Here is a 16,553-nt window from a genome sequence, read left to right as displayed (position 1 = left end):
TGCCACAGAAGAAGTGCTTCTCAGACATAGTCAAGCATCATTCATAAATACACATGAGAGTTTGAAGTGCTAACCATGTATGTGTGTGACCTGACAAGGTCCTTATATATAGACCCATTTGTGTATGTGTCTTATTTAAGTGTGAAGGCCATCCAAGTCCAGATAGCAGGATAACACTTACAGCAATATAATGGACAGTATATCCCCAGTCACACATCTGGAAACACAATCAAGGTGTCTTATCCCTCATAAATATAATTGATACCAGCTCCACTATCTAAAGTATTATAAGTGAGACTGAATATAATGTGAAATGGAACAATAGTAAAAATGCCTGGAATGTCCTGTATTAGAACCCAGGATCATTGGTATGGCAGCCCTACACTTACATCTGTTGCCACAAGAATATTGAAATAACACTTCTATATTTTTGTGTTCATTACTATAAACTGGACTGTCACAACAGTAAAAATATGTTGCACTTCCTGTATTAGAAATCAGGACCATCTGTATTACAGCCCTACACTTACACCTGCTGCCACAGGAATAGTTAAATGGCAGTTACATAATTCCCTATTCATTCTTATGTTCTCTGTGTTAACTGTCACACAATGTCACTTAGTGTGTTGCGCTGAGCGCAACATAATTAATAAAATGTACACCTTTTAAATTGTTGACTGTCTGCATCCTGCCAGAAGGTGTTTGACGACTGTAGGTGTTGGAGAAGCTTGCTAACATCCACCCAACATCACTTAGTGGTGTTGCATTATGGAAAGCAAAAACTGCAACAATGTATCCTTTTTAACCTTTACACTGTCTATGGCCTGTCTGCAGGTGTTCTGTCTGCTTCCTGTGTTGGCTAGTACTCCAGGTTTGTGCACTGCTAAGCATTGCACAAACGAGATAAAGAATAGCTAAACCTTAAATTCATTGTGTTTCTCTGTTTCCCTTGTTTGCTATAAGCCATGCACAGCACAAACACTGGCATTTTCAAAATAAAAAAGGGAAAATTAGTTGAAATATAGAAAATAATTATATGAAATAAACAGTACAAAATATATGTTAGTACACATGAAATATTTTTACACAGGTTTGGATTTGAACTTTCACACAAATGAACCTTCAAAACACAGTGAGACTATCTTATTCCTCTTTGCCACACAAACAGCTTTGCAGCAGAGAACTAAAATCATTGTGCATCAACCAACTTCAATATCATCCACAGTACTACCAAAACATATGACAGTTGTTTGTACATGTATTAATTTCAGATGTTGTGCACTGATGATCAGACAGCCATTTATGACTATAGCTTGCAAAAATGCAGCTCTGTCTTATCTCTCTATGTTTGTTGCTCATTCTTGTGTCATCTGATCAGTAATCTGAGACATGCAACCTGCAAGGCATTCTGTATAATTGTACTTAAAATGTGTGAGGATATTAAATGGTAATAATACACAGTCATCAACAAATGAAGGAGAGCTGGATGTTACTGAACAGGAACTGCAAAATGTGTGCTGCTTACTTACATTTAAAATCTTGATACAATTACTTCTACACTTTGTTAATCTAACCTGGCTGACACACCCAGTGAAGGTAAGGCAGTCTGAATTGTTGTGTTTTCCTTCTCCCTACCAGTAATCATTCACAGTTGTAATCCATTATCAACAAACACTGAGGCAGAGCCTTCAGTATGTTACATCTTGCTACATGGAGGCAAGTAATTGGGATTCAGCAATTCTAATGAGTTCACACCTCATTTGCATATTCACCATGCTCACAGCCCTGAATCTACACCAGAGAAAGGGAACCATGCAACTAGGGAACCTGAAGGTGAGGAGACTTGCTAATATGGATAACACAGAAGAGGATATTACTTTGGGATATATCTGCACAGATGACTACTGACCTTGATAAGGTATGCTTGCATTTTTCAGCTATATACTCCATATGCTGAAATGTCATTAACAAAAATCTGTTAATATATATATATATATATATATATATATATATATATATATATATATATATCCGTATGCGTTTCTTAGAAGTATGCTGATGAAATGGGCATGTTGGTCAGAGCATTTCACTTTTCTCTGTACACTCTTTTATTGTTATTTCAGTGAAATGTAATTGTCATATATTGCCACTGACACAGGGGTGTTAACCTTCCAGAATGGACCATACACACCTCTAGGACAGTGCTGGCCATAGGTAGACATGACTGGTAATAACTTAAAATGGAATGTTCTGTGTTAAATCTGTACACATTACAGGGACAGTTTCTTTAATAGCACTTTCAGTATTTCAGTGATGGTTTGTTAGCAGAATGTGTCATTTGCCTGTTCTTTTGGAGGTAGGGGAGCAAAGTTGCATTTCTATCTTGGCACAAACAAGATTTTTGCTATTGTTACTCTGTTTGTTTTGGATCCAACCTTGCTTTGTGTGTGATTGTAATATGTTACAACCACAAAATTCCATTTTTTATATTTGAATATCTTGACTGTTTTTTTGTTTCTCCATTGGGTAATAGTGAAATGTTACCTTCTGTATGTTGTATCACAACAGGAATTTTAGTTATGTGATACTTATGTGTATTATCCTTCTGTTGTGTTTTAGGTCACCCAGGACTATGGCACCCAGGCATCCCAATCTCAGAAATCCCCCCCTTCAATGACCCTAAGAATGAGATCGTTGTGGAAGCTTTTAGATGACATGGTGCCTTTCTGCTTGAGAGCGGACATGGAGATATGTCAGGCAGAATGTAAATTTTGCAGCAGATAGTTGCTGATGTGAACACAGTAGGCAGTCACAGCAAAACATATGATCAGGTGCACCATAGAGCCATTGACATGATTTTATCTGCAAGGAAGAGAGCAGTTTCAGTGGCCCATGAACAGATGGATACCAGGGGGCCTGCTACATAGCCACCACTAACAGCAAATTAAGAGTTCCTGTCTACTGTCAGGGATCCAAACAGCTCACTGGAAAGTGCAAAACAGCATATCATTGATGTCGGTGCTACTGTTTCAGGAAGAACAAGTATATCTCAAAAGGAGCTTCCAGGTATGCTTATCTATCTCAATTGTGAAATACTTCTTGTATTGTAAAATATTGACAGCAATACTTAATTTCTGTTTAACATTAAACTCACTGGGGGGGTAGTTGTAGACTGATATAGTTAACAACACATTCTGATTGATTACACATGGGCTTAAGATAGACTTTTCACCCAAGTTCTTGTTAAAAGTATCATTAATGGACATATAAAGGGCAAAACGTTTTACTCCTGTTTTACTTTTAGTTGTGATGATAGCGTCCTTACCTTTTGCTTAACTTCTTCCAGGACCATCATCCATGGAAAGCATAGCATCATCTTCACATGTTAAGCCAAATATTGTTTTGTCAGTAGTGATGAGCAGTTTGAAGAAATATTTATTTTATCGATATGTGTGATGTGGTTATCAGGACTGTTGTGTGTATTGCGATGCACTGTGTAGTAGTAGCACCACTGTAAGTTTGTTATCATACATTTGACTATAGTACTGCAGCTAATAATTTCTTTCATGTGTTTGTTGCTTATTATCACAGGTGATCCTGGCAGTGGAAATGTAGGACTCTTACCAACTGATGTCAGATTACTGGCAGACTCTGATGATGATGGTGGCCAGATAGAAGCACAGTCAGGGGGGTGCAGACATTGAATCTGACACTGAGGTTGGCATTTAGCCATCCCCTGTAATTGCATCAGACACAGTCAGTCGGCCTACACCAACTTATTCCAGTGAGCCCTCAGATATTGGAAAGGTGGAGGGTGAGACACTCGATCAGGGAAGTGTGGTTACTGCAGCTTCAGTGCCTGTTGACTCTGGCCATAGCCAAAGTGTGAGTGAGGTGCCACTCAGGAGAGTTGTTAGGGGTGCTTGGAGAAGGCCTACTGTCTATCATCCACCTGTTCCAAGTGTTTCTTCCTGTGCCACTTGACATATGTTTAGGGCCATCATGGAGGTGCAGGCATGTTTTTATAGGTCCTCCAGAGAAATGCTTAGGGTTGTAGATGTGGCACAAGCTGAAATGTGTGACTGTCTCCACTGTATTGCCAATTCAATGGATTTGATGAATGACACGTTGGAACGGGTAGTATCTGTGATGGAATGTTTGCTGAAAGGGGGAAGGCATCCTCATGGGTGTAGGTCAGCTACACTGCTGTTAGCTGGCATGATCATCCCCGATCATGCTCCCATAGTGGCACTACTTCCACTGCTCCATCAGTGGTTGAGGTGTCTGCACCCAGATGTGGCAGGCCATGGGGTTGTGGTCCTGGGTGCCAAAGAGCTCATCCAGCAGACATCAGTCACATTCAGGTAGCAGCAGTGCATCTGACCATGGGCATGGATGAGCAAGTGCAAGTCCTGGCAGAGCCAGTTCTTGTCGTCGAGTACAATAATGATGAACTGATACCTCTACCACACCTGTCACACCTGTCTGATGTACCAAGACATAGAGTTAGCACAGAGCTTGGATGTGTTCCTGCAGACACTCACACACCAGTTTCACCTGGAGGACCCATACAGACATACACACAGTCACATGATTCAGCCATGAAGCTTTAAAGCTCATTTTGTCTCAGTGGCTATTTGTTACTTTATCCAAATATCTGCCTGCTTCAATTTCTTAATCACAAACACTCACCAACCTTTTGTTCCAGCCTAGATTTCCTGCCCCCCCAACACACACACACACACACACACACACACACACACACACACACACACACACACACACACAAAAACACCTGGTGTAAGTGATGATAACTGTGCCAGATCCTTGTTTTCTATTTGTTGGATTCAGGGGTATAAAACATTTGTGTCTGATGCTCAGTGTGCATAACTGACTTAGTGCTTAGTATATCTGTGTTTGTGATGTTGTTTTGCTACTTGTACTTTTGGCATATTTTGGTCTTAGAAAGTTAGACAGTTGATAGCATCAAACATGTTTTTGCATCTGAACTTTTAATCATCTTCTGAGGGGTGTGAAGTCTAAAATTGAAATATATCTCATTACTTTCTAACTTCTCTCTTTAATGATTTTTCAGTACAAAGGTACGATGCCAAACTGAGAACTTTTGGTGACAATCAGTACTTTTGAGAGGTATGAATGTGTGAATCTTTGATGCTTGAGGCCTACTATTTGATAGAGGGCACATGTAGTCACATAAGTCTCTGCTGTCACATGCAAAAGTCATTTCTGTACAAATCACCCACCTTTTACTTGCTTACATTACCAAGTAACAACATGCAAGGATGTGCCATTCATTCATATTATTACATAATACACTCCAGGTTCAACACTTACCTTGTAAATCCAGAAGTTGCAACAGTTTTAGTTCAGGGCTGACTCTGTCTGATGCTAGCAGTACACAGTCATTACATAGGTAGGTAAAGGTTGTGAGCATTGCCTGACATCAGTGTTACAACATGTATGCGCATAGGATGAAGTTTTTAGCCCCTTAGGTGGTGAGTGAGTGTGCTATGCATGGCCTCTTAACCAATGCAAGGGCATATTGAGCACAGCTATATCTACCTACACCCACAGCAGCTGCTGGTTCCCCCTCTGACTCCTCACCTGCATGTGGCTGTGGTGGCCTTGCCATTGGTGGTGGGATGTGTGTCCTTTCCCCTGTTGATACCATTGAAGCTGTTTTCTCAGGATAATGGTGTGTAGCATGGCAGAGATGATGAATATTTCAATATATGTATGTGCATTGTACTGCAGGGCTCCACCAGATGTAGCTACACACCAGAACCGTAACTTCAGCAACCCAAACACATGTTCTGTGATATTTCTGGTTTGAGAGTGCGCCTCATTATGGTGTTCTTCAGTGGGTGTGTGTGTGCATTTCTGATGGGTGTCATCAGCCACGGTTGCAGTGCATAACCTGCATCCCCAGTAAATGACACTGTGGGATATCACCCCTAGTGAATATCTGATACAGCTGGGAGGTGTGCCAGATATGTGAGTCATGGTAACTGCCTGGGTTGCCAGTACACAACTTCAAGATGATTCCCTTGGGATTACACACAACTTCACAGTTAATAGAGTGGAATGCCTTTCTATTTATGTAGAGCCTTCCCTGTTCCCAAGGTGGTGCCTTAATTTCTATATGTGCACAATCTATGGCACCCAGTACTTCAGGGTCATGTGCTATAGGGTAGAACTCCTGTATATTTGTGGAACTGTCCTCAGGAGTACGAGGAAAATATATGTAGTCACTGACATGTTAAAGCATAGCATTCAGGAATTGATGGAGGATCCTGGATGCTGATGCCTGTGACATGCCCAGCACGTCCCCTTTTTGTTTCTGAAAGGTTCTAGTAGCTAAAATTCTAAGTGCTACACATAACTTTGTCTCGACTGGTATGGGTTCCCCTTGGTTTGCCCTGGGGTCTGAGTTGAGGACGACAGAGGTTGCAGAGTTCCTGTAGTGTGCCTCTGTCCACCCTGTAGCACTCTACAATTTCTACCTCATGCAGATTGTGATAAGTTAACTAGGGTGTAAAAACTCTGCTCCATCTTGGCCATAGCCTATTAGCAGTAGCAGCAGCATATAATTCAGCATGTTGCACATACACATGAATTAAAGCAACAGCAGGCCCTAACATTGTTTCTGTGCAGGGAAAACCAGCACTGAGTCTACACGGTTGCTTTATAGCTTGTTAAATAGCTCCTCCATCTTAGATTGGTTGATTAGAATACAGTTCAGCTGCTTATGCTGTAATTAGCATGCCATGGTGTTTACCTTGATTGTGCAGCTATACCCACCATGTAGAGCCACTTACTGAATACAAAACAGTGTACTACCATGACACACACACAGGGTTAGCAAACTGTGTAGGGTTTATTGAATCTGCCTGACAAAGTTTTTACTATTAAAGTTACTTTACTGCTTTGAAAAATAAATTTGTGAGTTTCCGTATATAGTTTTAGATTATAAACTCATAAGAAAGAGCTTAAACTACTTGCAGAGTAGTTACTTCCCCTCAAAACGTTTTTTTTTAATTTTGAAAGTATATTCAGACTGATAGCAGTAACAGTGGATAACTCCACTCTCCATTTAAAAAGGATTACTAGAACAATTAAGTAATTTGTAACATTATCCCAACAGGGAAACTATATGGTTTCATAAGTACAGCAGTATCTAGGAAGGATGATATTTAATCAGATATGTATAAATATTTCCATTTAATATCAAGAAACCCAGTACAGTGTGGTATGATCCAGTCACTATAAGAAGCAGATAATTCAGGACCGCATCACTGCCAGGTCTATGGGAATCTGCTAACTCCCTGAGATCTGTACCAGTTACTTGACGAAAGTTACAATCTGTGAGCAGCGCACATTTTGAATGCTGTCCATGCTGGTTAGAGTTAACGTTTTTAATCTCTTATTTCCTCACCGACTGTTGCATAGACAGAAGCAACTACTGAGACAAAAGAAAAGTAAAGAAAGAAACATTATTAATTCCAAGTACGAAGGAAACACCGTTAAAGCAGCAGTGAAATAGTAATGGTAGCATTATCCTAAATCCAATTATATTTTGCCTTTAGTTTCTTAAATAGTGAGAGGTACGAATGAAACACTAAGTCTTCGTAAATGAACCTATGCTTAGAGAGCTTTTAACGGACCTTTAAGATTGTTGATATCTTCCTCTAATGGAATGCTCCATATCAAGATGCAAATTAATAAGATTTTATAACCAAAGCTTTCTGCAAGCCTACTAAACTGTTTCTGTGATTGTTGTTGTGCAAGTAAGTACCTACCCGACCAGAACTAATTACTCTGTTATTTGGATGTGTTAACCTTGAGGAGATGTTCTATCTTTTTTATATATATATTTTCCAACCTTTCCACAGACTATAAATGATCTGTATGGACTAAGGGACATAGGTGGCCCTTGCAGTGATGCAGGTGCTGACATCAGTACCAAGGACAGGGTTAGGCCATAAAAATAGAAAATGTTGTTTGTAAGAGCACAAAGCACCCTTGTGGTTTCCTGCATAATATCCACCCCCCCCCCACCCCCCGGACAATGTCAATTTGATCAAGGGGTAGCTTGACAATCAGCAGGTATGGGGCAAAAATGACTGAAAAAAGAATTTCTTGTATTGAAAGTGTCCTTCTATTATGAAATTGTGAGCTTCTAAAATTTCAAAAAAGGGAAATTTAAACAAGTTTTCATGGAAGCTGTGACTCCTGTACCTCCTTTATGGAGAGAAATAATTATAAATATACTGCCTCCAATGTCACTGCAGCTCTGGGAAAGGGATAAATTACAACTCCCTTTTTGCAGTTTTAGGGAGTCACATTTTTGTTCCTTGAATTATGGATCGTGCTGGAGATTTGCAATAATAATTTCCATTTATTGAATGCATTGCTTCTTTGATCTCAAATAAACAAGCAAACTATGTAGACTTTTAGTCTATAGTTTTTCTTCTGGATTGTTACTATGATAAGAACTGCAAACATCACAGCTCTGTACCTCTTTTCTATCTGTGCGAACACCCCATCAGTACATTACATGTCTAGCTCTTCCTTTGCATTTCAGGTTTCTGAGATGCAACTCCTGCTTTGTTAAGTATTGTCCTTCTGTAGCCTGACTCTCATTTAAACTTCTTCCAGTAGCTGCATTTGTTATGTCAGTATTAAAAAATCTATTAAATTATTTTACTTTTTTTCAATCTTTGGTAACTATGGTGTTACTCAAAGAGCCCATAATATTTCTGCGAGGAAATCTTCATTGTGTTTTCTTCTGCTGAAATGTGCCATTCTCAATAACTGCGTTATATGTATTACTTCTGGTTCTGTATTTTACTTTAAGCTTAATTTAATTTGTATGTTAACTAGCTGAGGGAATTGGATCTTTTCAAAACCTTTTCAGTTATGGCCTTTCAGTCAAGGGCAAAGGCGAATACAAGGATTTGTGGTCTGTCTTTATTTATACTGCTTTGCAGCAGATATAGTTATGAAATTTCTCACATCCATGTACTACTGATAATAGCTCTTTCCTTATTTTGCCATTATTACGTTTGTGCACATACACACGTGCACACACACACACACACACACACACACACACACACACACACACACACACACACACACATGCACAGACTCTCACACATATCTAGATGGTTCACTAGGCATTTGTCAAAACCATATACAGTTGGTAAAATACAAATATGTCCACATTTCATTGAGTGCACATTTGCCAGGATGTTCAGTTGTCAAGATACAATTTCTCATAGTGTTTGACTTGCCAACCCCCCCAAACACATGTTGGCATCCGTGTCTTACATGCAAAGATTTGTGATCCAGTAGCTTACAGGTTCCATAAACAGTGATTCGGATGTGTTTTCTTTACTGACCTGTGTACTGTTATTCCTTCAGTGAATATGTGTATAATCATATAAAATATAATAAATAAATATATATCTATATATTTATATCTATCTATATATCTGTCTCTATATATATATATCTCTATATACTGTATGTGTATATATATATATATATATATATATATATATATATATATATATGGGTCCCCTTCAGATCATCGAACTTTTAAAAGATCGACTTTCATATGGCCGAGACCGTATGATCGAACTTTTAAAAGTTTGAACGGTCTGAATGGAGATCTCCATACAGTGCGAAATGGGAAGATTTCCCTTTTCTGCAATGTAGTGCGATCCTGGAGTTGGTATATTTAAATAGCGGGGTGTGTGGGGGATACAGGGGGGCTTGCCCCCCTGCTAGGAACATGTTATTTTTTTTGTTTGCTTGTTTTTTTTTTTAACATGTTCGAACTTTTAAATGTTCAGTCATATGGTCTCAGCCATATGAAAGTCGAACATTTGAAAGTTCAATCATGTAAAGTAGAACTATGTATATATATATATATATATATATATATATATATATATACACTCCTCAAAACAAAAAACACACTTGGTAGGTACAAAGTTCTTGAACAAATGTGTTCAGAATTAAAGTACTAAACACTTTTTTAAAAAAAATTAGAAAAAAAAAAATTTAAAGGTATTATTTTTGCATGCTCCCTTGCACACATGACCCCCCATTTCCTGCAACTTCTATATCATGTCCAAGATCTCACTACAGTAGAGAAAGAGCAAACACCTAATCCCCACTGTATCATGATCTCACACATGAAAAGATTGGTAATTTGCAATCTTTTTATATTTGATCACTTTTCAAACAAGTTTAAACAGCTGCATGACACCCGTATATATATATATATATATATATATATATATATATATATATATATATATATATATATATATATATATATATATATATATATATATATATATATATATATATATATATATATATATATATATATATATATATATATATATATATATAGATATAGATATATATATATATATATATATATATATATATATATATATATATATATATAGATATATCCGCGGTGGTGGTGCTGCGGTAGCGTTGTCGCCTCACAGTAAGATGCTGTCCGGTTCGACTCTCAGCTAGAGCGTCTTCTGCGTGGAGACATGCGTGAATGGGCATACCTTCACTGAAGGTTGTGCGTCAGGGCTGGCAACTCGGCACGTAAAAATCAACTGCCAATCATTAGCGGACCGGAGTTCCGCTGTGGTGACCCCTAACCGGGAAAAGCCAAAAGACATAACAACAACATATAGATATAAATATAGATATACATATATATATATATATATATATATATATATATATATATATATATATATATATATATATATATATATATATCAATGTATCCAATCAACCAGCATATTTTTGGAGGTGGTAGAAAACTAGAGTGCTCAGAGAAAACTCAGACAGTGACTGAATGTAAGAACTGACCCTCTGAGATAAATCTTACTACTGACCCAATGTTCTGCCCTTTTATGTCATACATCTGTGTGTTAAATAACATCCTCTGCAATCTCAGAAGTGCCTTATATGAACTCTTCCTAAGTACAAGGATTTAGGGTCTGTCTTTATTTGTACTGCTTCACCGGAAATACATTTATGGAATTTCTCACATCCATGCAGTACTGATAACAACTCTTTCTTTATTTCACCATTATCCCTGTAAGTTTTCTTGATCCTTGTGCAACTGGCTGATTGTGCTGCAAGGTCACTATCCTATACATTCTGACTTGCATCTACTTGCAGCACAGCTGGCTTATTTGCATCATAGTATTTCAATGTAGATGCTTCTGTTACTAGTTTGTTGAGTTTATCACAATTTGTTTTCAGTTTGTAACTTCATTCCCAGAATGCATCTTGCTTCAACAGCTTTATAAGATGCATAGTTATCAATGGCATATTAGTTCAAATTTTGAATATACCACATCTTTCCTGGAAATTGCATTAATGCCTGCTTGTCTTCTGGTTTTGCATTTGTATGATTGCTATACATTTTACTGACTCTGCCTTCAGTCCTTTGAAGTTAAAATACAACCTATATATTTCATATTCATCACATTCATGAGATCTGTCACTATAAGTTTATACTTGCTTTTATGCTCTTATGTAATTTAAAATTGCAGTTATTTCTATAGATATAAGTCTCTTTTTATGCTCTTCTTTTTTCTGACCCCCACTAATATATCATCATCTGTACAAAATAAGCCTTCAATTACTTGTGCAACAGCTTTTTGAAATACCCTTGGAACTAGCAAGATACCAAATAGAAGTCTCAGGCATCTCAATTTTACTAATAAACTGTTAAATATATGCTATTTGGATTTTCTTCCTGCAGATTTATTTACCAGAATCCATAGCTTAAATCAAATAATGAAAAGAATTTTCATCTGGTATAGCTGAGAATACTTTCTTGATTATTAGCAATGTTCAGATGTTGAGGATCAGTACACAGGCATATTGTCTTTCCTACCATTAACCAATAGCAAAACCAAAGAACTTCACCAATATAAACAAATTTAAAAAATCAAGGAGAATATCCATGTTGAAAAACTCATTTAATAAATACAAGTAAGTGCTTTTGTCTCCTATAAAGTCACTAGGACATGAGACTTCATAAGACTGTATAACCGAAACAAATATTTCTAAATATCAAGTTATAAAGAATACTCATCGATTAATATCATTATATTTTCAAACATCATAAGCCCTCCTTTACCTTAAAAAAACATTTAAAATTCACAGATGCAGTCAAACAAAAACCTACGGTCACATTCAATATTATTTGCCATTTATATTCACTGAATTCTAAATCTTCCCAATTACACTGTAACATGTTTCTTGTCGTGGTCCAATACAATAAAAGTATTTTTTTAAGAAATCTGTACATTTCATTCTATGTTTATAAAGGGTGTTGAGAAAATTCTTATGCTCTATTGCCCTATTGTGTTCTAGAATTCTCTCACCATCTTTCCAATATAAAAATATTTACTTAAAATACATGTGGTGATATAAACTACATATTCTGACATTATGTTGGCTGTTCTTTGTTTCACTTTTACCACATACATAAGAAGCATATACAGAAACTGTCTGTCTTAAAGTAGAAGCAGGTTATATACCAAAGCAAAGGATAATTACATGATTACTATTGAATGCTCATTGACACTGCTCACCAGTATTGCATGCAACTGAACATCCCTTTTACAAAAAACATTGGGACTATATCCAATAAATTTTCATGCTGAGCAATTATAGCATTTAAAAGTACCTTTTTGTTATTAAAACTCCTAAATGATTCATAATCCCCCTTTTAATTGCATTTGTTTTCAAATAAATTCCTAATACTACAGGCCAGTTTATTTATAAATTTGGGTTCTTCTTCCAAAACCCAAAGTACTTCATTGTTGGTGTTAAATAACCTCCAGTTGTTGGCCATAATGTCCTTAATACCCTGAACATCAAGAATGCATGTTAAGGACACACCTATGTTCCAGTTTTCACTATTACTTTTGTTTTTACTCTTTAATTCACTTTTTTCACCTCAGTCAATATGTTGTCTAACTTGTTCACTCAGGTACTCTCTACATAACAACCTATTTCTCAAACCTTATTCTAAGTCTGAAATTTTACTGTTATGGCTGTTCTTTCTTTCACTTTTAATGCATACATAAGAACTATACACATAAACTGTATGTCTTAAAGTAGAAGAAGGCTATATGCAAAAGCAAAGGACAGTATAAAGCACTATTGAATGATTATTGCTATGGTTCACAAGAAGGTAGTGCAAGTAACTGAAATTAACAAGCTGAATACATTACTATGATCAAAATGTCTTTCACTTTCTTTATAATCAGACATTAGAGATGTACACAAAGAACAAAGGAGACATCCACAACTGTGGGCAGTACAGAGGTATAAATGCTTGCCACATTGAATAAAAGTTCTGGAGAGGGTGATTGATAAACAGATATGCAGAGCAGTAGAGAGTAAGATGGGAGATGAGCAATTTTGATTCAGATCAGGATGCAGCACAAGTGACCCAGTGTTTGCATTGCAACAGATAGCTGAGAAGAAGCTAGAGATGAGGAAAGAGTCCAGCTTGGCATTCCTAGACTTGGAGAAAGCATATGACAAGGTCCTAAGAAAGCTAATTTGGGCAGTACTGAGGTGGTCCATAGTCCAAGAAACATTGGTAGAATTAGTGTAGGCTACATACAAGGACCCAATGTCTCAAGTATGAACAGTGCTTGGTCTCACAGAAGAGCTCTCAGAGGGAGTGGATGTGCACCAGGGTTCTGATCTGAGCCCACTGCTGTTCATACTGGTGATGGACTACATTAGCAAACAGGTTGAAGGGAACAGATCACCGAAGATGTTGTATGCAGACAATGTGGCATTACAGGCAGATGCTGAGCAAGAACTTCAGCAAAGGATAGGGGAATGGAATGCAATACAGAAGACACAAGGGATAAAACTAAGTACAGATAAGACAGTGGTAATGACAGCAAATTGGTGAAATCAGAATAAGCTGAGAACTCAGATAAAAGGGAAGATAGTGGAACAGGTTAATAGCTTTGAGTATCTAGGAGGGGTGGTTGAGGAGAAGGGAAGTCTGACTAAAGAGGTCAAAGCCAGTATCAAAGGGGCTGCAGCCAACTAGCATAGAGTGTCAAGTGTGGTATATGACAGAAGAATGCCAAAGAAGCTGAAAAGTAAGGTGTACAAAACAGTGGTTTGACCATTACTACTGTATGATACAAATATTTGGGCAGTAAAGGCAGAGTAGATGAAAAAGCTAGAGGTGATGGAAATGAAGTACCTGAGATGGGTGCTAGGATGCACACTGTGGGACAGATGAAGAAATGAGGACATAAGAGTGGAAAAGAGAACAGATTACAGTGGTTCAGGCACATGTGCAGAAATGCAAAAAAAAAAGAATATAATGAAGAAGATTTGGGACAGACAGGAAAAAGGCAAGAGGAAATGAAGTCATCCAGCATGGATTATATAGAAGATCTGTGACAGTCAGGCATGAGTGTCAAAAAAAGCAGGAGTGTGGCATTGAATCAAGAGAGAGAAATGGTGGCAGCTAACATAACACCCCAACCCCATGTAGAAAATGGGAAAAAGGGGGTTGATGATAATGATTAGAAATGTACACAGAATGTATATATCCTTTTTTGCTTGAGCAATCTATGTCCAAAAGCAAAGGGCATTTACTTAATCACTATTAATCATAGATACTGCATGTCACTGGACAGAGTATATGCATCTGAGAGGGTGAGTTCAAGTAAATTAGTGTCCATTAGTTGTTTTACTTTCTTCACAATCAGACATCAGAGGTGTACACAGAAAGTGGTTGTCTCTTAATGTAGGCAGGATATTATGAAAACAGAGGGCAAGTGCATAATTACTTTTAGACAATTGTTTATACAGGCTGTCAGGGAGGATAAGGCATTTGAATGACAGCAGCAAGATGAATATATTACTGTGACCATTATCTATTTCACTTTCATCACAACCAAACATCAGAGGTATACAAAGACAGTGCATGTCTTAGAGAAGGAAAAGGGGGCTGTGTGAAAGCAAAGGGCAGCTGCAGGATCAGTGTTAAATGACAATTGATAAAATTTGTTCAGGGCACTGCATGTGTCTAAGAGAATCAAGAAGGAATACATTACAATGGCTGTTAATTCTTTCACTTTTTTCAAAATCAGATATTGCAGATATACATGAAAATTGTCTGTCTTTTCGATATGGAAGGGGAGGCAGCCTGCATGTGAACTTGATTGAATGCTGCTATCACTTAATCCATAATTAAACAGTGGTTAATCCATATTGTAAGGACCAATGTTTACTGCTTTGCCGCCTACTTTTTGGCATTTTCCGGCTTGCTAAAGTTTATATCTGTAAAAGTAACAGTACTTGGAACACATCTAGAGCCTGTTTACTGCATTTCCTGTGTTGCACTTAATTTAAAATCATTTTCTTCTCTAAAAACTGCATTTTACCTGATTTTGGCCTAGCACTCAAGTGTGGGGTCATTTATTGCACTGTTGTGATTATTTTGCTGCTTGTGTATCTCTGCTACCTTTAAACTACAACAAAAGAAAAAAAACAAAAAATCTTGCTTTTTTCCCACTTTCTGAAAGTTAAGAAAGTTCAGTTACAGATTTGCTGTTCTGAACTGTTTGGAAGTTTCTAGAAGGCCAGTGCTTGCTTGGGCTAAAGGGAAGTCTCTGTGTTCACCAGTGGGAGTGGTTAACACTGAACAGCCTGCCTGTCCCTGGAGGAGTGGTTACTACCTAGAAGCTGTAGTTTTATTGGCCATTTTGGGTCAATTCTAAACTCCTTGATCTGTCTCTCTTAAAACCCGGCTGCCTCATGGTTTTGGCATCTTTTCAGGCTTGCTAGTTGTTGCTGAAGCACCTACCAAGGGGAGAAAACACTGAGAGAAGAAAAGGAGGCACTTTTGCGATTTTAAGTATTTTCTTATGATTTTTTGTTAAGTTTTACTGCTTTGCCACCTACGTTTTGACATTTTCCGGCTTGCTAAAGTTTATATCTGTAACAATAGCAGTACATGGAACACATCTAGAGCCTGTTTACTGCATTTCCTGTGTTGCACTTAATTTAAAATCATTTTCTTCTCTAAAAACTGCATTTTACCTGATTTTGGCCTAGCACTCAAGTGTGGGGTCATTTATTGCACTGTTGTGATTATTTTGCTGCTTGGGTATCTCTGCTACCTTTAAACTACAACAAAAGAAAAAAAAATCTTGCTTTTTTCCCACTTTCTGAAAGTTAAGAAAGTTCAGTTACAGATTTGCTGTTCTGAACTGTTTGGAAGTTTCTAGAAGGCCAGTGCTTGCTTGGGCTAAAGGGAAGTCTCTGTGTTCACCAGTGGGAGTGGTTAACACTGAACAGCCTGCCTGTCCCTGGAGGAGTGGTTACTACCTAGAAGCTGTAGTTTTATTGGCCATTTTGGGTCAATTCTAAACTCCTTGATCTGTCTCTCTTAAAACCCGGCTGCCTCGTGGTTTTGGCGT

The sequence above is a fragment of the Protopterus annectens genome, chromosome 12.part0, assembly GCF_019279795.1.
Source record: "Protopterus annectens isolate FY-2018-M chromosome 12.part0, PAN1.0, whole genome shotgun sequence".
Lineage (NCBI taxonomy): Eukaryota > Metazoa > Chordata > Ceratodontiformes > Protopteridae > Protopterus > Protopterus annectens.
Note: the sequence above shows the minus strand (reverse complement) of the source record.